The following is a 27,804-nucleotide window of genomic DNA, read 5'->3' on the forward strand; positions in this document are numbered from 1 at the left end:
GTGACTCTGCCAGACATCAAATGCACTTCTTGGTGATTTAAAACAAGAGCCCCGATGGCATTTCACCTGGCTTTAATGAATCTTGTATTATTGCAGCAACAGACAAGGCTCAGTCCTTGCATCTATACTGCATTAGTCGTTGCCATGGTAAGTGTCCTCCATTCTGCCAGTTCAAGTTGCGGCGATATTTTCCTCAGCGGCTTCTGGCAGCAGAGGATAGTGCGGGTCTCCGGGACACAATCTGCTAAAATCAATAAAAATATATATTTTGTACATTTGTGTGATGTGCAAATGCCCCCCCGATCCCCCACCCCACAAAAACCCTAATCAAAATGAATTTCCTTTCTCTCTCCTTTATCTATTTCAAAGCACAGTTATGCTCATAGACCTTGTCGAGACCAGTTTCCATATTCATATCAAAAATTATAATTTATGGAACAATGTTTATTATAAATCGAGAGTCTGGGAAGGACAGGCTTTACACTGGATTTCTATCACCCTGACATTGAAAATGCGGCAGGCAGGCCACCAACATCTTCCTTATATTTCATTACGATGTCATGTTCAACTCCACATGCAGTAGTAATAGAGTTGAGGGGTTTAATGCCTCTAAAAGTCATTCATCCGCTGGATTATGGTCAACAGATGCTCATTAAAGTCAGTCACATCTACATTTATAGACCATTTTCATCACTTACATGGCACACACACTGCTGATTATTTATTTCTATTATGGTCATTACTGTCATTACTACTATCACTTCATCTGGTTTAAAGAAAAAAAAAAGACTCCCACCAATTGAAGGCATATTGTGCCATAATAGCCATGTTAAAAAAGAAGTGGCTTGGCTCAGAGTGATCGAGAAGGAAAATATACTGAATACTAGCTAAAAGGAAGAAAAATCCATTTCCTTCATTCTGCATATATATGAATTCATTGACACTTAAACGTGCATACTAAAAAATAATTGAAATGTGATCATTATAACAATACTTTCATTACACTGTAAAAACAATTTAATAGCACACACACTCATAGACAATTCATTAAGGATACCTTCATAGTTCCACATAAAAAACTGTATGCAAAAGTCTGCCTTTACAAAGATGACAATGCTTCATTTTGATTGACACTGTGTATATTATTAATTTATTTGTTTAGTCTACTTAGCAAACAATCTTTCTTTTTCTTATCCCCGAATGGGAAATTGAATCTTCACTCTGCTGGCCATATTGTTTTCATTATTATTATTATTATGTTTGTATGACAATGACATTAGAACCTTTTGCTCAGGAAGGAAATCATCACAGAAGGGATTAAACATTTTATTAACTATATTATCATGTTTCACAGTATATATGGCAAGCCCTGTCAAATTCAGGCAATAAAACCTACATTACATATTGCATTAATCTTAAATCAGCAATTTGTGGCATAAAGCAACATATTGAATGGCTGGCTGAAGTTCACCTTCAGTTCAATCAATTTAGAAAGGGACTTTTACGCCAAACGCTGAGACGGACATGGGGCTTATATCAATGTCGTTTAAACTGAAATCTATCATGAGCAAATCAATCGCATTTTCTATTCACTTATAGGATGGGCTGGACCGAGAAGGTATGGAGACACTCCTTCTTCCGTGCTAAATCTGCTTCTGACACATCAAGCTCGCGGAGCCTTTTCTTGTAGCAAATATACTTGGAATTGTCCTTTAAACTCGTTCCAAAGCAGCTTATAGGCAACAATATCGAGCTGCCCCACCAACGACCCCTACCATGACTGATCCTCGTCGTGTGTATGTGTGCATGTGATAGAGGAAAAAAGAATGTAAAATAGACAGAAGACAAGGAGTATTGTTAAGGCTAAACCCTCTTAAAAAGATGTAGGTTCTCTTTCTCCTGCTCTCTCTGTCTCACGCACACATGTGCACGTTCACGCGCACACACTCACGATGACAACAACACGTTAGTGTTTACATAGACATCGGACATGAATAGCATCCTCAAGCTTGGGCCTCAATGAAAGCTAATGGGACTGAATGGGGCTGATAGATTCAATGGTGTTGACAGGACCCTCCTTTTAAATGTTAAAAGGCCATTTAGGTTAACCCAATGTCAGTGGTCATTGACTATGAAACGAAACACTATGTACGCAAAACAAAAATATGGCAGTACAAATTAAGACAATGGCATAAAGCAAAACGGGCTGGAACAATACACTTGACTTTTTATATTTTATCTAAATATTGGGTAAAATAATAATCAAAACAGTTGCACACATTCTACGAAGCTAAATAGAAACTAGAGGCTGCTTCAAATTCCAAATGTATTTCCAATATTTGTAAGTCCAAACCTATGGCGAAGCTGAATTTTTATCAAACCCACAATATGTAATCTGCAGCATAATACAGGTTGACACATACAGTCAAACCTTATCTACTAAAACTAGGTATACAAGGGGAAAAAAGTGGGGGCAATTTCAGAGCAAAGAGAAATAAAACAAAAAGATAATTATATCAAGGCCTAAAAGCAAAGTCATTGTACAACTAAAATCACTTATACCTGTAGATATCTTATCGTTAGTTGAGGTTAAGTGCTAACACATAGACATGTTTTACAAATGCTTGAAATAGCATTTATAAAGATACAAGAGAAGTCTACATCTATTATCTATTGAGATAACAAATATGCAGCAAGATAAATCTAAAAGCTTTTGATGCATCAGTCATGTTTTTAATTTAGTGCTCTTTCATAGTCTGATCAAAAGCTCAAGGATATATTTTTCATCAGGATTCTCATCAATGTGAGACTCTCTTGCGTTTCAAATATCCATATACATGTACTCACAACACCCAGCAGTGAGGGGATTTTATTTTTAAATCCATTTTTGTCAAGGCATAAATTTGCCTGAATTAAAAGCAAAAATATTCAAAATTTGCCTGCATGGCTTTCACAAATGATGATATTGTGCAATAAACCAAGCTGTGGAAAAATACAGGTATGGTTTCAGTGAAAGTTTGAATAAAACCCAGTTGGGTACTTTAGAGAACACCGTGTTATCATAATAAATAATATTAATGACATCTGACTGCATACTATTTGTCAACACATTTTTGCAATTTGCACATCAAAGAAATAAGGGAAGTATATATTGCTCACCAAATATTTTAAAACACACTCATACTGCAGCCACTAATCACAGTCCTAATTATTTACACAATAAAAAAAAATAACATAGAGACTATATGCAGTGTACACTGACAACAATGTTTAATGGTTGTGGTTCTGTGTTTTATTTTGTCTTCAATGTAACTGCTCTTTTATTTGGCTATGCAGTATATTTTAAACTGCACTGTAGCACATATTCGCAAACACTACTATGCTCATATCACTATCACTCATAAAAACAGTTTAACACATCTTACATTAACAATATTATAATATGTAGAGGTCTAAAAAAGAAAAACACACTGTCAACCCAAAACAATGTTTTCTTTCTGCCACTGGATTTTACAAAACCAATCTGTCAAAATGGTAATATAAATTACAATGTATTTACTCTTTAATGATTTAGTAGTCAGGGCGTCGTCTTATTTTGTAGTGTATGGAATTCAAAACCAAGACTCAGATTTTTGTTATTTTAAATTTAAAGACGAGAGTTGTGTTCTTAGCCAATGCAGATTAAAATGTGAATCCAATTTAACTCAATATTATGCGCACTACACAATAGCACCATTGAACATTTAATACGTGCTCAATTGTTTCCCCATTCATTATTTGAAAAATAAGATTATGCAATCGTTTGGCAGAAATGTAGAGAGGACATAAAAAAATGCTGTATTGTATGAAAATTGGAAGAGACAGAGGTGACAGAAGCTTGTAAACAACGGTTCTGGTTGCCACTTTGACTGTGTGTCTCTCACACTGCTCCGTTAATCCACTTAAGACACAACAGACAACAGGCCGAATGATGTGGGTGCTCAGCACCTTGAATAGCACATTCTAACCATTTTTACAATTAAAAACCCTCTTTTTGCAATTTTTCTATGACTGTAACATGATGCTGTTCAGGAAATAAATGCTAAAAATTTGAAAATGCAGGGATTAAAGTTAAAAAAAAAATTAAAAAAAGGACACGGCTGTGGTTTGTGTAATTTTTCACGGTGTCGTCTCCCTCGCGCTCTCTCTCTCTTCAACATTATCTTAACAAAAGCCACAGACACAGACACTCGAGCAGTGTGACAGACAGGGAGACAAAATGGCTGAATAGTGATAGAGCGGCTGCGTGTTCTCTTATATGTTGACTAATCAGGCAGCACTAACATGTGTCAACACTGCACTCGCACTCTCATCGGCAAAAGGATTCTGTGACGCCAAGAGAAAAAGCAACACTATTGATCTCTAGACAATGAATCGACTTCAAGGTTCATTACCTGCCACAAAATCAGGAACAAAATATCAAGGAAATGTATTCAAGGAAACAACATCATGTTGGGTTTTAGTTGAAGTGTTGAAAGATTTTCATATGCGCTGCATTTTCACGTGAACAGCGAGGGCTTTCAAAGACGTCTCCTCAGTGACGGAGAAAGGCTGACCGAGCGCCAGCTTTCTTTTGAAGCTTGCCGCAGCAGCGCTGATAGCCTCCATTCAGTGTCATCACCATTCTGCAAAAGTGGCCCGCGTCAAGCCCTGGTGCATTTGAGTTCAAATAGAATGCATAAGCATAATAAAGTGTACAATCGATTGCGGGGATGTGCAACCAAAACAGGCCACTGATAACATACACACACACAAAAAAATGTATTCATTAAACAATACATTAGTATTGTATTTTTCACTCATGTAGAGCGGTAGTTAGACAGACATGAGGTAATCAGCAGTATTACTGACAATGGATGGGTACAAATACAAGAGAAACAGTGTGAGAGGCACAGACGTGACTGTAGCATGTAACACTAAAGGTGTGTGCGTGCGTGACTGTGTGGAAATGTCACCGAATACAACCTGAAAAGAAAGTCTAAATCCATTCTCATGTATTCCCACAACTGTGAACAATTTGCTCACTGAGGCCTGCTGCAGTACAAATGAATTCTTCTCTGTAGTTGTCTGCATCGCTTGATGCTTAAGACCCGTCATAACTGAATTTCTCTTCGAAATGTAGCAGTGTCTGTGTAAGATTAAGTGTAAGATCATTGCTATTTGAAATGGAACCTTGTTGACATTTTTTTAAAATGCTGATATGCTAAGTAGTCACTCTTCCTGTTGAATAATTGAGAGGGTGACATTTTGAACCAGCAAAAATAGTCCAAACTGGAACAAATGTAATGTTATTTGCTACACTCGTATAAATATGTTGATCATAATGTGCATACCTTCGTCAAAGAATGAGGATGGAACCCCTGTGCTCTATGACTGAGTATTTATGTGGCAATACAAACAGCTGCTTCTATAGACAGGTGGACAAAAGGTTGTAACTGCCCACTAATGCGTTAACATGCCAGTATGAAGCAATACGGACCCAAACATCTGACATTTGCAAAACATTGCACTCCTGTTGTAACTGACACCTCCTTTGACACGAACACGCTCATTTCGACAGACAAAGATGAAGCAGGACCTAATGGCGATGCTGGAATGATGTCAACAGAAAGAAATATCCCCACAATGCCTCGCGCAAACAAAAACGACAATGCAGCCTCTTCTGCCGCGTAAAGCCACTCGTTGAAATCATATTTCTCCTCCATCGTTGCGCTGGCAGGTCGACAGGCAAACAAAGAGTATGCTGGTGCAGTGTGAAAATATATTGACGTAGCTGGCTTCTCTTTGGCTCAAATTGTGTGTGTGTGTGTGTGTGTGTGTGTTTCAGGGTTTTACAGTGCCGTGATACCCACGATGTTTACAATTTGCAGGTTACTAGCTCTAGATGACTGCAAGCTCATTTTCGTACTGTATGTATAATTGTTTAATGACTATTATTACGTTCTCCTTGCATGTTTTGCATGTATGAATTGTGTGTTTATGTATACTCCAAAATGAGGATGTGGAGGTGCTGGGCATAATAATCTGAATTTGGCAATCGCTCCTCAGCCCACTTCATGCAACCTGCCCCCACCCCCTGTACATCTCGCACTCCCCTCTTTTTCTCCTCTACTATTCTGACTATACAATATACTGATATTAAAACAATGGTGTACGCCATGAGAGACAGGTTCACTGGATTGCGTATGGTCTCACAAATCATACGAAAACCTAAAATGGGTGTGAAACACTATACAATTAGAAGAAACATGTAACAAAAATATGCTTGCAACTTCCTAATTTTGCAGTAATAGAGAATCAGTGCTCTAACTGCAACATACTGTAGCACATTCGCTGAGTGGTTGCAGCAGTTCTTGCGACATCAGAGACAAAATGGCTACCGTGACTTGGACATTTTTACACCACAATGCAAATTATTTACACCCCAACTCAATCCAACCACAGCAATAGGATTTAGTAAAACAATCCACGCATCAATGCAGATAGAAACACGACAGAATGCAAATGCGCTGCGGAATAGCTCAAAGTGTTGTGCATACTCTCACCTACTTGAGGATGCTTCTTCCATTATGATCAGTCTGTATGATATTTTGAATTCATAAAAAATATATCAGATAATCCAGTCACACCCTCTGAGGTAAGGGTTAAAACAAGAAACCAAAATGTGAAAAATGGCATTTTTGTATAGATGCATCTAAAAACTAAGATGCTGAAATTGAAGATGGAGGTGGTACAGCGAGATGTGCTCCCACTTCCCTGTACAACTTTAAACTTTGGGAACAGGAGCAACAGATGAAGTGGTGGAGCATTGTGGAAGGTATTAAAGTGAGGGACACCCCAAAATCTATCCCGCTGTGTGCATGCGTTTGTTTGTGTGTGTGAGTGTGACAGCAGGGAGCAGCTCAGCGCAGGACGCAGCACGCAGCAAGGGGCCATTAGACATGGTGGGGTGACCCACTTAAAAGGCGACGACACACACACACACACACACACACACACACACACACACACACACACACACACGGACACACGCACAAAGCATGAAACTTTCCTTTCTGCAGCCAATGTGCCATGATAACCATAAAGCTGTGATTCTTAAGTACTGGGTTTAGAGCGGCCCTGGTCACATAGTTTTCACAGTGTCACATTTGGTGGGCAACTGTTGCTCCAGTAAGCCTCAATAAACACAAAACTCCAACAAACTCTTTTCTTGCGATGAAACACATTCTTCTTGCATGATTTTCACAGTGAAATACTTCTTTAATACTTGCTCACTGCTCATTTATATTACCAGAGATTTGTTCTCACAGGAATTTCATATACAGTATATCATTTTTACACAGACAGTGTTGTGTAATAAGAAAAATCACAATGTTTAGGTAAAATGTTTTTTTGTTGTTCTTATTTGCAACATCTTTGTTTATGATGGCATCACTTGAGAGTATTTTACATGTGTGGGGAGGGGAAGGGGGTGATTCTAGGAACAAAGGGAGTGGAGTGCCGAAACAAGCTCAATTTCCCTGTTTTGGTTCATAGTCTCTGATGGTGTTGTAATTCACACGTCACTTTGGTGCAGGTAGCGTGGGGTCAATTCCTACTCAGTGATGGTGTCCATAGCTGCCCTGCGACTGACTGGCGACCAGTCCAGGGTGTAGTCTGCCTTTTGCCCGCATTTAGCTGAAATAAGCTCCAGCACTCCTGTGAGGATAAGCCGCTTGGAAAATGGATGGATATTTCGTCCATTTTTATGCATTATCTTATCAATCTCAGCAACATTGCATACCCATAAACAGACACATAATTTAAAAAGAAATCTGGAGCAAATCAGCCCCATATTAGGAGTATTAAAAATAGACAATGAACTTCTTTTTCGGACTTTCATATGAAATGGGATGCATAACAAGAAGAACAGAATGCTAATATGTATATGAAACCCTCTATTTCCTCCTTCCTCTCGCTGATCCCTAATCGGAGTTATAACGTTAATGAGCATCCAGGCACCTTAGCTTGTGAGTAGCACCTTGTTGGCACATGCACAAGACACAACAGCGTGCTTCTCTCATTCAAATTAAAGCAGAGGACACTATTACTGTCTCTGACCATCTACAATGATTTCTCATGGGAAGAAACGTCAGCTAATTCTTATCTAATTCTTAATACAAATACTGACCTATGATTAAATTAAACAAAGAATGGAAATGATAGTGGATTAAAAAAAAGTTGGTAATTGTGCAACATATCCTGGTTTCAGCCAGGTACGTACATCATAACTGCACTGCAAATACTTAAAATCTTACCAAGAATAATTGTCTCATTTCTTGTCAAAACATATGTCTACATGATTACTGATTAATCTGAGAAGTCAGAAATTAATAAAGCATAACATTTAATCGATCATCCCTCTATACTGTACTGTCTTTGGGAACAGTTAATCACCGAAAAAAATCATGTTAAAGGATGCAAGCAGGTAAAAATAACTGTATATTTTAGCCAAAACATGGTTTTGTGACAGTACATTATTTTCAGGTAAAAATGCAGCGGTACCAAGTAATCTCTATTTCAGCATTAAAATATGTCTGAGGGCGGCACGGTGATTCAGCTGGTAAAGCATTGACCTCACAGTTTTGAGGTCCTGGGTTCAATCCCGGACCCTCCTGTGTGGAGTTTGCATGTTCGCGGGTTTCCTCCGGGCACTCCGGTTTCCTCCCACATTCCAAAAACATGCAACATTAATTGGACACCCTAAATTGCCCCTAGGTGTGATTGTGAGTGCAGCTGTTTGTCTCAATGTGTCCTGCGAATGGCTGGCAACCAGTTCAGGGTCTACCCAGCCTCCTGCCCGTTGGTGGCTGGGAAGGGCTCCAGCACTCCCTACAAGCCTTGTGAGGATAAGCGGCGAAGAAAATGGATGGATGGAATATGTCTGATACAGAACTTCTACAGTACATTTAGAAATGTGGACATGTCAGAACACAGAGCAGTTTTCCACTTTGCATCAGTCCATCTTAGATGGGCTCAGGCCCCGAGAAGCCAGTGGCGTCTTTGGGTGTTGTTGATGAAAGGCTTTTGCTATATGCATAATGGAGTTTTAAGTTGTACTTATGAATGTAATGCCAACTAACATTGGTTTTCTCAAGTGTTCTTGAGCTCATGTGGCGATATCCTTTACACAATGATTTGAGTTTTTGATGCAGTGCCACTTGAGGGATCGACGGTTAGGGACATTCACTGTTGGTTTTTGGCCTTGCCGCTTACATGCAATGATTTCTCCAGATTCTCTAAAACTGTTGATAATGAAATAGACGATAGATGATGAAATCCCTAAATTCCTTGCAAAGTACATTGAAGAACATTTTCCTTAAACTGTTCAATTACTTTCTCATGCACTTGTTCACAAAGAAGTGAACCTCTCCCCATATTTGTTTGGGAATGATGGAAAAGTCAATTTTTACCAAATAATGGCACCCACCTGTTCCCAATTAGCTTGTTCACCAGTGGGATGTTCTAAACAAGTATTTGATGAGCATTCCTCAACTTTTTTGTCACCTGTGCCAGCTTTTGTGGAATGTGTTGCAGGTATAACCTTATTAAATGATTATTTGTTTATCAGCTTCAACATTATTTTGTCTTCGTAGTGTATGAAATTAAACAGAAGATGAACATATTTGCAAATCATTGTATTCTGTTTTTATTTATGTTTAACACAACGTCCCAACTTCATCGGAATTGGGTTTGTAAAACCTATGTTGGCATTGACAAATGCTTGTAATTTAGGGCAATGGTGTGTATTATCCATGCTGCAAGATTTACACTAACAGTTGACTTATGTATAACTTAAATCATATATATTATCTCACAGACTGTGAAGGACGGCGATGGAGCTATCAAGGATGAAAAGATGGCACTATGAAATGAAGAAGTATGAACGCTGTTTTGCCATGGAAAACAAAATCAAATATAAAAATATATGAAATACAGAGACTGTAATAGTTGTTTTTTGAAAGAGCGTATTGTTTACAATTTTATGTGTCACCGAGCAGGCTGTCAACAAAAACATCACAAAAATATCCAGCGTTAATAATGAAGCGAACAAAATGGTTTGAATAAAATTGAAATATAAATGTAATTTTTCTTCCTTTTTTGATGAGATAAAGAGATATTTCATTGGATAAAAATGCTCAAGGTTTTGCATACAAGACATCTCAGCTCTCAGTTATTAGTGTATTTATTATTCCATCTAGATTAGCTTCATAGTATGGGATATTTGCACAATTTTAATTATCTGTTTGAATAAGTTAAATGAACATCAGGTTCTCAAGAAACTCCACAACAATGTGGGGTTCCACAATAAATCTTCAGCAATGTCTTTTTTTTTTCCACTGAGATAATTACTATTTGGCTGCACCGCTCCACTTCCTCACAGCAGACAGATTGTTGAGTTGGTGAGTTGGCCTGCAGTTCTAAAACTCTCCTCCTTTCATTATTCTTATCTGCCCATATCTCCCTCGCCTACCCCCACCACACACACATATGCATACACTGCCAGAGGGATTTGCAGCAGCAAGGCGGCAGGCGCATGTGTGTATGTGTGTGTGTGGTGTGTGTTCACAGCAGGGAGTTGCCAATTACAGCAGTGATTAAAACCCAGCAGTGTGGAAGAGAGGCTGAGAGAATGGGAGCGAGAGGCTGGTGGAAAGAACAAGCAGCAAAACATATGTACTGACAGATAGAGATACAATACAATGTGTTTCTCCACATGCAGCCTTCTCCATAATAGCTCCAGAATAGCGGTTGTTATGATATTTGTGGACAGCCTGGGGAAAACATGTCAGGAAATGGGATTTAGCAATTTTCGGTGTGAAGCCTGAGTGCAATCTGTGCAAATGTGAGTGCATTTTTGCCAAGAAAGGCCATCATCATTATAGAAAGTAACATAATACCCATAATTATAATCAAAGTACATTTCCTCAGAGAGTAAATGCAAGGCTGACAAAGTTTTGCATCAAAATTATATGCTTTGTAGCTTTTCTACGGAATCTGACCAATATAATTCTGTTATTAGCCTCCCTGGTGTATATATAGGTATAGAAAGAAATTACTTTTTGCATTTGTTAGCTTGGGTTTGGTTAATGAAACTTTTGTTCCTCATAATATTAATCCATGTTCTCATCGATGAGCTTTGTATCATACATCCATTGAAAGGCATGTCCTCTTGCACTGACTCACATGAACTCCACCTAACTTCAAACCTGACCAATCAGACCTGAATTATGGCTGCCTCGGAATGTGAACTCCTTGATGGTTCAGGCCAGTTGCAGGGAGAACAGCATCTTTACCATTGCCACAGAAGCACATAAACACTGATGTGGTCTGTATTGACCTACAATCAAGCCCTCATACATATCACCTGCTGTATTTCAAGAGATGTGAGATGGTGATAATCACTTAAACTAGATACTTAAAGTGCCACTGTCATAAAATGCATGATTTTTAGTATGTTATTAATGAAAAAACGGCAGCCGATATGGACCTATGCGTTTTTTCACTACAAAACATGATTTTGAAGTATTGAGCTTTTTGTAACGCCCGCCATGAGAATCCTCTCGAGGGATTTGTTTTTGAGAAGAAGCAGGAAGTGACATGCATGGCAGGGCCGCCCTCAAGTGGACTTGTTTGTTTCTATTAGTTTTACCTCAGTGAAGGTGGCTCGTTGTTCCTTCCCGTTAGCCAAAATGCCGACTCATTGCATTGCTGGACATTGCTTGAACACTGATGATTTACCCTTCATAAATTGAGCTGAAGGGGCGTGTCCTACAGTAGGAGCTACAGCGTGTTTTCAATGGTGAATGTCCGGGGTGACGTCACGGACAGTAGATGCAGCCAGTATGGCGACCACTTGGATGTCGAAGGAGACTTCCGCAACATGGATGACGTGCTCTCTGCTCATATTTATTTTTTCGTGTAGACATTGAAGTGAATAATCATACATGTATTTTTCATTTCAATGTCTATTTTAGAACTTTATAGGGATGACACTAGACCTTTAATGTAATTTGAGATCAAAGCAGGATGTCACTATTTAACAGGGGTCTCAAACTAGATTTTTCTGCTAGGGGCGAGGCTGGGCACATGCACATGCATCCGCGCACAATTTAAATTTGAAATTTTTTGAAAATACAATGTTCTCAATTATATTAATTTTTAACAGAAAATACCATAAACACAGCTGGTGTAAACAGTTTGTGTGCTAAACAACTAAAACTCTTCATAGCAACGCTCCTGCAAATTTCACTTATTGAAAAATATTTCTCTGCTTGTATCAAGCCAGGTCAATGTCACGCCCTGGAAATATAACCCACCTTGATCGGTAGGTTCATCAGCTCTGCACACAATACTGTAAAAGCGCCATTGAAAAAAACATGAACAAAAAAGAAGAACATGAAACTTTCATATTAATTTAGGAGACATAAAATATCATCTCGTGGGCCGCAAATGCCCCCCGGGCTGCAAGTTTGAGACCCCTGATCTAAGGCCTGGTACACATTATCCTGTGATCCTGTGATCTAGTCAGAGAATGTTTCTGGTATGTGCTCGGTTGCACAGGACAACATTTCCTGGGTGAACTGAAATAAAAATGAGATTTAAGTGAAATGGTTTTATGTTGGCATTATGACATGTAAATCATTGGCATTTGCTCTTGGGAATTTGCTTACCCTTGCGGAGTTAATTGTGTCTGCGGTAGGGCTGCATTGAGAGCACAACATCTCAATCTTTGTATTTTCTGGCCATCTGGGTGGCCAAATACACCATTCTGCTCCCTACAGACCAATGTTAGTACTACAACAGACTTCTAGTTTGGAGGAGATTTGAAATTTTCTAATTTGATGTGGCCCGACGCAGTAGGATAATAGTCATGTCAACTTTGCTGGAGAAACATTACAAGCAAGGACATACAACAGTAACACTGCCTTCTACTTGTGTTGTTTTGATTTGACATGAACACTTGCATTTCCCTGTCTTTTCACGATGGGTCCAACAATTAATTGATTAATCGACAACTAATCGATTATCAAATTAATGAACAGACAAGATATCCACAATTTCTCCAAAAAATAGAAATGTGGACATGCCTGAACACAACAGTTTTCCACTTTACATCTGTTCATCTTCAATGAACTCGGGCCCAGAGAAGCAGGTGGCGTTTCTGGCTGTTGTTGATAAATGGCTTTTGCTTTGGATACTTGAGTTTTAAGCTGCACTTAAAAATTTAGCACCAGGCTGTTTTTACTAACATTGGTTTTAAGAAGTGCTCTTGAGCCCACGTGGTAATATCCTTTACACATTGATGTCAGTTTTTGATGCTGTCCTGCATGAGGCATCCAAGGTCATGGGCATTCAATTTTTGGATTTTTCTTGCCTTGCCACTTACATACAGTGATTTCTCTGGATTCTGTGAACATTTTGATGATATTATGGACCATTGATGACGAGGAACATTGTCCTTAAACTGTTAAACTATTTTCTCACGCATGTGTTCACAAAGAGGTTAACCTCTCCGCATCTTTGGTAGTGAAAAACTAAGCAATCCAGGAAACATCCTTCTATGCCCAATCATGGCACTCACCTTTTGCCAATAAGGCCGTTCACCTGCGCAATGTTCCAAACAAGTGTTTGATGAGCAGTCTAGCTTGTCTTTTTCAGCCAAATATAGGTTGAACATGATTTGCAAAACATTGTATTGTTTTTGTTGTATTGTTTAACACAATGTCCAATTTCATTGGAATTGTATTTAGTTATTTTTAGTTCATGGCCTAATTTAAGTTCCTTGCCACTTACTAAGTACATTTTTGACCGAGTATTTGCTTACTCTTGCAAAGTATTTCTTTGGAAGACTACTTTTTACTTTTAGTTTAGTCATATTATTCAAAATTAACAGTACTCTTATTTGAGGACAATATTTGGCTGCTCTGGCTACCTCTGTCACAGTCTCACAAAGAGAGGGATTTTACGCTATATATTACCATAACTTTTTCTGTTGTATGAATTGCAATATGTGGATACATATTGTACCTTATTATTATTGCACCGTCAACCATCTATCAAGAAAAAAAAATTACTGTAACGGTTTAGTTATTACAGTGTGAGTCGCTTGCTTAGAATGACAAAGAAATATCTGTGTAATTTATCAATAATAATTTGACGAGAAGTCAAATGACATTGAATGACTTGGCTCTGCACCGTTGATGAGCTTTCACCCACACGAGTGAGCACCAGCACCCCGGTTGGAAACACTGCGTTAAACAACATGGGCCTTATAAGAAAGACTACGATAGTATATTCATAATCTAAAAAGTATGAACGATATTAATGTGGTCTGCATTAAATGACAATTCAAATGATAAAAATATATTTGTTGTTTTCGTGTTTGTGGTCCCCATTGCTAACTTAAAAGATGATTTGACTAATTGAAAGTCCAAGCAAATGTCTGTGCAGGCCACCATTGTTTACATGACATTGTTATTGTTATTATTTGTTTTTTTTTGTGGGGGTGGACAACAATCAGAATATTTCCCTGAAGTTTGTAAAGATGGATTTGATGATTAAATTGTTGTATTTTGAAGTCACAATATTACCATGCCCCATCATTCAATAAAGTCGTTAGGTTTCCCATTGATGCACGGCGTTGTATAGTAAGTAAACACGTTATTATCACGTTATGCTCCTATTTTTAAAATCTATTTGCATATTTTCAAAACTAGACAACAAGGTGCGCAAGATGTTATAAGAAATACATCAATCAGTATTTCAAAGCCATGTTAAGATATTTTATTTATTTGATTTTTCATATCGAAAGCAACCAGTTAGATGTGCTTTTGGTGAGTGGCAGGTTTGTGTGCTATCTGCAGTGCTCACACATTTGGCCCCTGCTGTGTTTAATCAATACAATTCTGAATTCAGGCCTTCGCTCGCACCCATGTGTGCACACAAAAAACATACATGCATACACTTTTCGATATCTTTCTGGACACCAAGGGAATACAGTATGAGTAACTTCACACTCCTCTGAGCCTCAGCACACAAGCACCAACATGAAAGCTGTGTGTGTGTGCATGTGTGGGTGTGCGCGTGTGTGTGCGGGTGTGGGTGTGTTCATTTTTGGACATTTTATGTGTGTCCAAACCATGCTAATTAAGGATCTTGTCCACAGGGTTGGAGTAACATCACTATATGTGTGTGTCTGTGTGGGTGTGAGGGTGCTTGAGTAGCTTGATAATGTGTGTGTGTGTATTTGTGTGTATATTTCTGCATGTATCTACTGAATGTGTGTGAGCGTGAGTTTACCCACAAAGAACCAGCAGCTACTGAATATAGTAATATCAACATAATGTATACCATATCATAAAAATGGAAAAGAAATTTATAATTCCATTAACCCTCCATAAATTGTTTTAAAATGTGGGGAATTAATTGAAAGTTGCCCAGTGGACGACTGGTTAGAACGTCTGCTTCACAGTTCTGAGGACCAGGGTTCAAATCTTGGCCCCGCAGTTGTGCAGTTTGCATGTTCTTCCTGTGCCTGCATGGGTTTTCTTTGGGCACTTCGTTATCCTCCCACATCCCCAAAACGTGCATTCATTGAAGACTCTAAATTGCCTGAAGGTGTGAATGTGTGCCCCATAGGTTGTTTGTTTCTATGTAGCTCGCGACCGCAACCAGTTCAGAGTGTACCCTGCCTCATGTCCGGGGATAGCTAGAATAGGGCCCAGCACTCATGCGACCCTTGTGAGAATTAATGGCTAAGAAAATGGATGGATGCATGCATCAATTGAACAAATGTGAACACAACACAAAAGTCAACACAATTCTCCATAGCGCGCAACAAAAGCATCACAATCTGGGCCCACATATACAGACTGTGTGTATCGTTGTACAATGTTTGTTCCCAGCGATTTTATCTTTCGTTACTGTTTTAACGAAATACATTCTGCTCATTCCTTTTCTTTGATGTGACAGCAAACAGCAGCAGAACTAAGGTGAACTGCTCTTCAACAAACAGACAGCCTCACACTGAACTTTCTGAAAACTTGAGACATCTGACCATGATATCTCATCATTCTTAACCCTAATAGTTAAAACATGTTTTAATTTAATCCTCTTTGGCTTTTTACTTTTAGCTTCCTTTCCCCTTCCTCTCTCTTCTAGCAGCCGTCTGTACTCAGACCACTGGGTATCTCGGGATGTCACCTCGAATTTGTCAGTCCTACCAGGTGGAACGAACCACTGCATTTTCAGAAGGTGAGTGCAGGTAGTCTTAGACTAAATAACCTTATTATTGAACTTTCACAGCAAATGGTATTTTATCTTCAAATGTATTCTGTCAGTTTTTATGTCACCAAAACTTTACAAAGGGCATCTCCTTGAGACACTGGTACGTGATTCCACGCCCCCCATGCCCCCCACACACACACTCATAAACAAAAGGAAGCTATTAACTCTAAATGGCCTAGAATAAGAAAAAAATATATATTTTGCAAAGTATTCTAATGCATGAGTAGATGTCACCTGATTATTTGACAAGCTAATCGATATGATGATCATTCCTAAATATATTCAATTATGATGGCGGTAGTGGAGAGTGACACAAGTGTTCCTTTTCATCACCAAGATGACCGTAGTAGTATCAAAGTGGTCTAACTTGTCAACTTTATAAAATGTTAATTATTTGCTATGATCATTGTTCTCACAGGAAAAGCACTGAGATTCACTTGGAAGAAATTAAGAAATGTATCCATCTCTGGACATTTATTCTAATTTTTTTGTTTTTAGTTAATAAAAATTTTTTGGTGATAATCTTTTTTTAATAACCAATAATTAGATAAAAATGGGTACGTAACTCGCAGCGTAAGTCGTCAGATCACTGTAATAGTTTTTAAAAGTAGGACAAAGTGGCCTAAATTACAAACTCACCTTTTGTCGAAATTGTACTGAAGTAGAACTTGTGGAATATATTTAGTTACGTCCAGATGTGGAGGGCCCCGACTGCGTTTGCCTTTGACCCTAAATGACTAACTATTGCCCTGTACTGGCGTATTGATAATTATAGGACTCACACCACCAACAACATTTTATATTATATTCAATCAAGTAAAGCAAGCACATGTTATTAACATAGCACAAATTAGTTTCCTTTTCCATCTTTCCACATTTTAACATGATATCTAGTCAGACTGACACCAGAATGATGCGCAGCCTATTTGCTACCAGACCACCACAGAGAGGCCGAACAATTTTTTTTCTTTGAACAGCGCAGGAGACGTGGCTTGAGAAAGTCTATGAATGCCGTAGGAGCATAACTGAGGGGGCATCCTTTTGTCATATTCTCATACTTATAATCATAATAAGTACAAAAATTGCATTTGATCTGTTAACCTAGCATCGCTAGCTTCAGTCAGTTTGATAGCTGCTACCAGCAGTTCACAACAAGGACAGTGGTGCAAAGTCATACTGTGTCGCCAAAATATTAAGTCCAATTAGGCGCCGACACCACCAGTCTGCTAACAATCACTTTATTCATCATCAAAGTTGTAGGATACAACAGGTACTAACAGCATGATACTGCACTGTGCTACAAGTGTGTGGAAATATGATTCAATTAAAGCACAAGTAAAGTTACAAAAGTCAACAGACTTCATTTCTTAGAGTTTGGAAATAATGTGCCAAATTCTGACCGGTTCGTTCAAGAGAAATATGCAGGGCTCCCTACTAAACTGCAACAACCACATTCCATGGTTGGTATCATCAATCATTTATTTCTATGCTGGTCCGTCAAAACGTGTTGTGCTTTAATAGAGTAATAGAAAAAAGGTGACAGCGCTGGAGCCAAATGAGGAGCCACAACAGTGTGCTGATCCGATGTTAATGCCCCATACGTTTTAATCAGAAGATTGTTCAGTTTTACCCATCTATACATTTTATTTATACTCCAAATATCTCCGCCTGTTTCATAGTACCTTGTTGCAATCAAACCTTCCTATTAGTCGTATTTACTTGTACGGTGCAAATGTCCCAGACTCTTTGGGCCTTTTCCGATTTTTTTTTTTTTTTTTTTTTTTTTTTTCAGGACTGGCCACTCTTTTTTTTTTTCCTGGCAAATATAGCCAGACGTGTCTTTTGTCTTCCTGTCAATGTGGGAACCATTGCTACTTCAGTAATCTCATTGTCAGATAGGTTTTAGACACATTTCTAATAATAGACCGTGTGTTTGATAGGTGCTCCGAGCCCGAGTTTTAAAATAAAAGAGAGCTATTTATTATCATGACTAATGGAATGCTTGTGTGCAATATAATTTGGATTATTCTGTTATTATTATCACTGCACAGGATTGTGGACTCTCTTCATATGACGGTGATTCACTCTCTTTGTTGGGCGATTTAACTCGACTATGACCTTGAAATGACACTCAAGAATCTTAAAAGAAACGTCAGCAAAATATAATTACATTCACCACCTGCAGCTATAAGAGTTTAATAAAAGGTCAAGTGGGAAACGCATGTGATAAGCGATATGAAATATGTGGTATTAAGCACACCGATGTGTTCAAATTTGATGTTTATCAACATATAGGTGCAAAACCTACCATAGCACACAAATCTGCAAGGCATTAAAACAGCACAGTATCATGTATTGGGGTAGAATATTATATTATTAATACTAAGGAGAAATTTCCCATATGATTTGGAAGCAGAATATCACCTACATGCCTTTGTACCCACAGCCGAGGCGAGGCTGCCTTAATGCATAATTCATATTCCATATCGTCATGGTGATCATGTGCGATGAATGTTTGCTGTCACAGCAGGAGAGCTTCTTGGTGGCATGTGTGTGTGTGCGCGCGCGCTCGTTCCAGGTGGGTGTGTCAGCAGAGGCAGAGACGGTGTCAGGAGGGACAGAAAACATCCTGAAAACAGAAGAGGAGGGGAGGAAGAAGAGGACCAGCTCTCTCTTCTACTTCAATGTCCTGCGCTGTATAGCAGGAAATTTTTACATTTTGTCAATATTTTTTTTACCTGCTGGAAATATGGAAAGGAGAGGCCCAGAAGCACCACGCAAATAAGTTTGAGTCGCATTTATGCTCACGAAGCTTCAAACCTCTGCCCTGCTTTCCCCCAGGATTTTTTCACAGGAAAAAATCAACTACTTCCAACTGTTTTCTAATTAAAACTCAGCTTTTTTTTAAAAAATCATTTTGAGCAAATATTGACTGTAAAGCATTTTGAAACATGCAAGGCAAAGAGCTCTAGTAGCACAAATTCAGTGATTATCACCTTTGAGTCTAATTTAAAAAAATGCATATTTCTTGTTTGTGGGAATTGATAATAATTCTTGAAAAAATGCTCTAACAACAAACACTGTGATCACGTGAAAGGGAAGCTTGAAAAAGGGAATTCATGCAATAAAAACAAGCTGAAAATGAAGAATGCAAGGGTAAAGGCAGTTTCTGAAACTACTGTAAGTTCACTCGCCTCACTTTTGTCTCAGTCCTACTGACGTGTTTAACTCAAGGCCCGGGGGCCCGATCTGGGCCAGCACATGATTTTATGTGGCCCGTGAAGTCAAATCACCTGGGTCAACTTCTATGATGCTTGTTAAAATATATACCAATTGTTTTTTAATTGTCACATCATAAATAACTTTGAGATATTGCAAGCATTTTTGTGTTACCAAAAATAAACTCATTAACCTTGATTTCTTATTCCAAAAGTAGGTCATATATTTCATGTGTAAATCAATTAAAGTTTTTCTCTGTGGTTTCACAGTCATAATAGGCCTTTAAGGAAACTGTAACTGCACTGTGGCCCACGACAAAAAATGAGTTTGACACCTTTGTAATAGACTGACTATATACCTATTTTTTGAGCCGCTTATCCTCACAAGGGTTGCTGGAGTGCTGGAGCCTTTTCCAGCAAATCTTCAGGCAGGAGGCGGGGAATACCTTAAACTGGTTGTCAGCCATTCGCAGGGAACATCTAAACAACCATTTGCACTCACAATCCCACCTACGGGCAATTTATAGTCTTCAATGAATGCATGTTTTTGGGATGTGGGAGGAAACCTGAGTACCAGGAAAACATCCAAACTCCACACAGGTGTGGGCAGGATTTGAACCCCACCCCACAGAACTATAAAGCAAACACTCTAACCAGTCGACTACTGTGCCGCCATATTGACATAATGGGTCCGATAAATTAGCAGCATCCCACCACTGTTTTAAATTGCACGCTCTTCAGTCCAGTCCATTTTTGGCTGATGTTTTGTGTTGTCTCTTAGCAGCCAAAGAGATGTTTTTTTTAAATCTATCAAATAACACAGTATTCATGACCTGCTTCCTAATAATATTGTGTTAAAATATATTTCTTCCACTCAACACAACTTGGATATACACCTCAGTACTATTTCTGTATGCCTTTAGCAGCAATGACCCACTCTCTAAATTGGCATTCCAAGCGTGTTTTTCTTCCTTCTTCTGATTATTTTACAGCTATATGCAACACGTCCACTTAATTCTATTCAGAGTGTGGCAGAGTGTTGAAACAAGAGTACTGTGTGACCAGAGATGACAGCCGGGTGTGTAGATCGAAATGTGAATGTGCCTTTTGGATGGGTGTGATGATGCCAATGTTCCCACAACTGTCTGCTGACACCTCCTCAGCGTGTAAGAACCCTCTCTCACCCTGCATAATTTAAAAGTCGAGAGGGAGGGAGACACAGAATAGAGGGAGGGGGAGACTTGGGTATTCTACCCCAATGTCAGGCTGGAATACCACCGCAAAGCCTTACTAATTACAGAACTCTCTTTACTCCCTTTCCTCGTCCCTCTGTCTCACTTTCACTTTGGCTTCTCCTTCTCTGGGCACGAGTAACGAGGAAAAACAGAAGACGTTCTGTTCCTGCTCCTTCCACATCCCCATCTCCCCTCTCATGCTTGCCAGAAGGAATATGATTAGCACAGTGGAGAGCTGAGAACCACAGTTTCTGCACACACACACACACACACACACACACACACACACACAACACACACACACACACACACACACACACACACACACACACACATTACTCCCTTCAGTGCTGCAGCAAAAGGAGACGGAGGAGAGGTGAGATAGGGTGGGGCTGTTAATGAGGCCAGGCAACACAGAAGCCCAGTGGCGGTAGTTCAGTTAGTTAGTTCCTGTCTGGAGCGTGCGCCATCCATCTTGGGTTTCCTTGCCTCCCACAGCTCAAAACACACACAGGACAGGGGGATGGGATCATCTAAATTTCCCCAAAGTGCGCCTGTTTGTCAGTCTCCATGTGCCAAGGCAACCTGCATGCAGAGTTTCGCTGGCTTCTGCATGACACATGCAGGGAAACGCTTGGGTCTTTGCATGCTGCTTCTCTGGCTGTGCGCATTCATTGGGATAATTAGCAAGGAACAAAAGGCTTGTTAATGTATCTCCCAAGGCGGAACAAAAGGTACTTTTTAACCCGGGATATATTTAGAACGGTCACACGTGGCATTTGTATGAGTTAAAATAGAATAAAACCACTGAAGGGTGCACTCCCATTTTTTTTTTTTTTTTTCAAAATCGAAACCTACAAGCCTATTTTAAGGTCTGCTTGCATCCAAATCCAAATTTTCCCACTTTATTATGCACAACATTGGTCAAATTTGATCTGTGACCTGGTTCAAGATTGACACCTTTGCGGTTTGTTGAGTAAATTGAAAAGCCAAAAACAGCATCAAATGTGCAGGATGACTTTGTAAACATGGCCTTTCACTCACTGCTTGAAAACCATTCTAGGTTTAAGCGAGCCACCAAGCCGGTCTAAGCAAATGCAATATATAAAAGCATTAATGGTGTGTTTTACAACAATAATTAACTATAATGGGAAGCTACAATGTAACTGATTGAAATACCGAAGCTTTTGTAGTCACTGGGCCTCAATCATGCTGGTCATCAAGCCTGTATAAGCTCATAAATGCACAGCCATAAACGTAAACTATTAATATAATAAAATAGTACAAAGTGAACACGCGCAAAGGCTGTTAATATTTAAAAAAACATAAAAAAAACTTTGATGCACATTGTGAATACATGGGGAGAAGCAAATTCTACATTGGTGGGGTCGGGATTTAAACCCTTGTCCTCAGAACTGTGAGGCAGACGCTCTACCTAGTTGCCCCATCGTGCCGTCCAAAATAATCGTTTGATATAATTTGCAGTAGCTAACTCGAGTATGAAAATGGTCATTAGCTGTAGCCTTACATTGAAGTCTTTCATTACATTGTCATATTTTTATTGTTTCATAAAATCCTTCCTTTTGGTCCCTGTGCATATAACCTGCAAAAAATATTCATCAAAATTCCACGTCCGGACCCAGAAGGAGTCCCAAACGGGCCCACACCATAGCCAAAAAAGAAGTGCTTCTTTCATATTTCAGGCTTGTGGTAGTGATGACTCGTACCGACCAATCACATGCTAGTTCCGCCAATCAAATCTCTCTCGAAGGCACTAATTTCTGAACTCGGTGACTGCGCACAGACCAAACAGAGATGAGGAGAGAGAGAGAGAGAGAGAGGAGAGAGAGAGAGAGGAGAGAGAGAGAGAGAGAAGAGAGAGAGAGAGGAGAGAGAGAGAGGAGAGGAGAGAGAGAGAGTGAGAGAGAGCGTGTCACTTATGTTCAACACAGAGAAAGATCAGAAAATGACTGACAAAGCAAGAGAAAATTAGGAACAAATGGCACTCAAAATAGAGCAGGCAATGTCATATTTGCTCGTACTTCTCAGTGGGAAGTTCCCACCGGGAGCTCTCATTAATATGCATGTCCTATGTGAGGTGACATTTTAAACCAAAATAAAAGTTTTGAACAAACATAACCTCTAAAACAGTTCAGTCAAGATAAGCTAAAGTTGTATATGTAAAATTGTTTGAAACATCACTGTCGTGTCAAGATGTCAAACAGAAATTGGAAGTTTTTCATAGGTTCAGCACTTTATTTAAACAAGGACTAACATTCTCTTTTTACTTACTCGCTCTTATTATGAAATGCATTTATTTAGTAAATAAGAGAATGTTACACAGCTGGTGACATAAGTTTGATTATCTGGGCAGAATTTGTAATACCAACTGCGCTACCGTTTATCTTTAAAGTTTTGGGAAAAGTAAATTGTTTATCTGCTTCCTCCATGGAGGTACTGTGTTTACACTTAATTCGAAAAACACTTTATACTGATGTTAGACTGAGTGACATGGCGGTTTGCTAGGAAAAGAAGGTGGCTGTGATTCTAATCTTCAACAACAAAATAGAAAAACAAATAATGGTAAAGACAACAATATGCTGCAATCAAAATTCATTTCTTATCATGACTTCAGTGCAATAAAAGTCATAAAATAAGGTAAAGAAGCTGGCAAAAAGAAGAGGTGCGCGTGAGTGAGAGACATTGAGCTTCAGAGGGAAATTGACGGAATGCAGCAGGGGATGAGAGGAGGGGAGGAAGGGGAGGGGGTACTAAGGGGGACTCAGTGGCTGATGTGAAAGCCAGGAGGTCACAGAGGTTCCCTTTAAATTTAGAACAAACCACAAATGGTGAACGTCTCCTCCGAAAGGCTGAATGACTGATTATAATGGCTGCCTGTTTCGATCTCTTCCCCTCAGTCTCACAGGCCGGGGTTTCTTTAAGAGTAACGCTTACCCGAGCTATAAAGGCGCCGGCGGGCCTGCAATTTACATTTACAATTTCGCCATTTAGTTGATGCCCTTATCCGAAGAGGGGGACAATGCGAGCTGGAGTAACAGAAAGGGCCACTGTGTGTATGGGTGCGAATCCTGTGATCTGGGATGGACAAGGGGACTTAAGAGCAGGTGCAGCCCAAACAAGTTCAAAGAGTATCTGGGAAGGCAAAAAAAAAAAAAAAAAAAAAAGAACAGGATACTACAAAAGTATGTGTCAACGTGTGATGACTCCAGGAACTAAAGTGACGCTAACCGCTATCACAAAGAAGCATCTACAGTAGCTGGTGCTTTTCTTTCTTTCTTTTTTTTTTGTTTTTGTTTTAAATAACGCAGCCTCCAGACACTTCATTATGTACACCTTTATCCACTTGCCTTCATAAGGATGATAAAACTTTTGATTGCAAGAGTCAAAAGGCCATTTTTTAACCATACATTTACTATTGGGGATAAACAGTACTGCGTCGTGTTGAGATGTGAGGATTTTGGTTACATCACTAAGTTATACGAGCGAATTGCAGCAGTTCTACTCCACAGCAGCCAACTAACGTTGAATAACATTATGATGGTATCGCAATATTTGGCCAACAATAAATTGATTATGAGACAGCTGATATAATTGAAGAAAAATAGCTATAATATGTCCCAATATAGTGTATATGTAACTGAAGACAGCAAGATATGGAGAAGCACATACAGTATACTGGAATGTCAAATTTTCTCATAATATTTCCCTACTTGTGATTTTTTTTTCAAGTTTCCAACAAAATGAGGCGAGCAGCTTGCTGAGGTGCAGAATATAAAAGAAAGATCTTTAATCGGCTATAAAAAAAAACACATTTATTAAATATTGTAAAACTACACAAATACTCTATATACACAATGTAGGCAACTATATGTTAACATCACCATATATAATGTTGTTTTAGACTGCAATATTGCACTGAATGTGTATTTTTATTCCTTCCATACATTGTACTATCTTGGTAATCTCGTCCATGCATAAACAATGCATGCACTTACTCTGTAAATATCTTTAATACACTAAACAGTACATAATACATATAATAATGAGTAACACACTAATGCATTTTTTTAGATATGAAGATAAATATATTTTCATCGTCATTGTTTACTGTGTGCTTGTAGCTAATCGTTTTAAAATATTTCTAACTTACACACAGATACTACAGAAATACCTTATTTTTTTATTGTAACAATAGATACTGCACTACCATGACATAATGACATAATAGAAATTATATGATCCATAAACCCTTGCATTCAAATATTTTTACACATGTCAAATTCAGCAGGATTCACATTTCATTGCTGAATTTAACACGCATGTATCGATTAAACAGAATTACTCAAAACTTTACGTTCATTATCTAAGATATCTAAGGTTTGTTTTAAATAACAACAACAAGATAACAACGATCCGCTCTATTATTGATGGGGTATCATATTAAAATCTCATGTTGTTACAAAATTGTAATCTATTTTGGTGCCCTAACTGTACTGCAAACTAAAAGTACAATAATAAATGCACTATCAACTGGATCTCTGGAGATTGTTAAGGTTGACTTGATGTGGCCTTTTGGAAACACTGCTAGAAAGATGGGACGATTACAGATTTGGAATTTGAATGACTTATTTGATCCTGTATTAAATTTGTAAAGTAAAAATAAATTAACACCCATTGGTCAGCAGAAGGTCCTTGTAGTGCAACACAGGCCTAGATGTGTTTGTTTGTGTAAACGTTCACCCGCAGACCCTTCATACACACACACACAGAAAAACAAAAATCTTACTGGTTTAGTCGCTTCTGCTCTAGACAGGCCAACCTTCTCAAACCTCTGAGGGCCAAGCAATGTGTCCTTGACTCCGCTGCCCCCAGTCTGTGAAATGCTCTACCTGATCATCCAAGCGCTCCACAGACTGTGAATGCTTTTTAAAAAGGCTTAAAATGAACCTCTCTATAAAAACATTTGGTCAATTCCATTTGGGGTCATTGTGCTTAGCTTTGTTTCTTTTAAGTTTTCTTTAAGAGTGGCCAAGCTTTTAATGCTGTCTTTTGATGTTGCACTTACACTTTGAGATCGTTTATTTCATGAAGTCTGTTAAAAAATACAACCCACTATCGTTGTGATGATGATGATGATGATAGTTAATGGTCAACTGGTGATCCATTTTCAAGGAATGCTCTGTATCATATTTTTTACAAATTGGGAAAAAAACTGTTTGTAAAGAGACGTTTAAAAAATATGTATTTTGGCTAAGAGCATTATATTTAATTGCTTGATCATTTGAAACAATTGCAATATAGTTGCCACATCATTCATGTTGATGAGGTCATAGTAGGAAGTGCATGTTTAAAGAGTTATGATCATCATTTCATAATATTCATTATAGTTATATAATTATTGTTAGAACTACAAACCGTATGTAGTGGACATGGACATGTTTGCAAATATGAACATCAGATTTATTTACATTTCACGATCTGCCACATGCTAATACTCTGTATTACTGCAATGTTACATCATGATTTCCATATTCTATTCCATAAATGGGCACAGTGGAGGAACTGATTGGAGGGTTGGCCTCACAATTCTGAGGACCAGGGTTCAATCCCTTTCCCACTTGTGTGGAATTTGCATGTTCTTCTCGTGCCTGCATGAGTTTTCTCCGGGCACTCCGGTTTGCTCCCACGTCCCAAAAATATGCATTCATTGGAGACTCTAAATTGTCCGTAGGTGTGATCGTGAGTGCGACTGTTGTCTGTCTCCATGTGCCCTGCAATAGGCTGGCAACCAGTTCAGGGTGTGCCCTGCATCCTGCACGGTGATAGTTTAGATAGGCTCCAGCACTCCTGTGACCCTTGTGAGGATAGGTGCCTCAGAAAATGGATGGATGGACATTCCACGAATACCATTTTTCTATTGTAATTATTGAGTTGAGGAGGCTTGTGTTTCCTCCCTGTTTTGTTTTGGGGTTTTTTTCACACTGAGAAACCAGTTGTTGCCTCCTCTCACAGTTTAACTCAGACATGACATATCAATGGTCACTTTAAGTGTGAAAAGAACTACTACAAGCCTGATCAATGCCATGTGACATTTTCATAAACAAAACAATCTTACAACTAAACAGTGTAATGCCTTAAATAACTTATAATATTCCATTTTATTTTGGAATCCAAAAGCCACCATTAAAATATAGCTCCACTCCACGTAAACCACCACATCGAAAAAGGTGTTAGCTTAAATCCATCAGGAGCTACACATTTCCACACACCACACATAAATAAACTGAGCTATAGGCAAACATGTACGTAATGTGGCAAAAAAAAAAAAAAAAAAAAAATATATATATATATATATATATATATATATATATATATCCGCATGGAAATTCTGCTGGGAAATGTATTTTTACAAAATAAAAGCACAACAAAGCAAAAGATGTACTCACCAAGGTAAACGTAGAAATTGCTTCGAAGCACATTAGTACAACGACCGTCCTGTCAGCGTGGAAGCTCGTTGCCTTAGCCTCAGCTCAACGTTATTTGTCAGCCAAATCCTTGAAGAACAAGAAGCCTTCTCTGTGCCTAAACCTGCCGACAGAGAAGGCAGCTTTGAAGGCCCCCAACTGAGCTCGGCACACGGCTTTGAAGCCAATGGAACGCTCAGCTCTATGGGGCCAAATGAAAATGAGCAAGGGCAAACTTATACACATCTGAAAAGAGTGTCTGCAAGTACAATTATTTTGCTGCTAAGGCTCATATTTAGCCTGTAGTGAAATGAAAGACAACCTCATTTTGGATTTGAATACTATTTATGATAAATGTTTAAAAACATGGCTGCTTAAAAGTATATTAAATCAAATGTTCATCGTACAGCTAAAAGTATTTCAAACGACAGTCTATTTTGGTAGACATTTCAGACAGTAGAGAGTCAAAAGTTTTCAGTGTTGGATGTATATTTCTTT

At 38.7% G+C, this 27,804-nt stretch overlaps 1 long non-coding RNA gene across 1 annotated transcript; it reads right to left on the reverse strand.

Moving 5' to 3' along the window:
* Nucleotides 1–55: 55 nt before the first annotated feature.
* On the reverse strand, nt 56–27,489 carry LOC133501258 (uncharacterized). Its single transcript, XR_009795140.1, has 2 exons — nt 27,289–27,489; nt 56–241 (listed from the first exon to the last, which is right to left on the reverse strand). It is a non-coding gene; the product is annotated as an uncharacterized LOC133501258 (long non-coding RNA).
* Nucleotides 27,490–27,804: the final 315 nt, after the last annotated feature.

The sequence above is a fragment of the Syngnathoides biaculeatus genome, chromosome 5 (assembly GCF_019802595.1).
Source record: "Syngnathoides biaculeatus isolate LvHL_M chromosome 5, ASM1980259v1, whole genome shotgun sequence".
In the NCBI taxonomy this organism is placed as follows: Eukaryota; Metazoa; Chordata; class Actinopteri; order Syngnathiformes; family Syngnathidae; genus Syngnathoides; species Syngnathoides biaculeatus.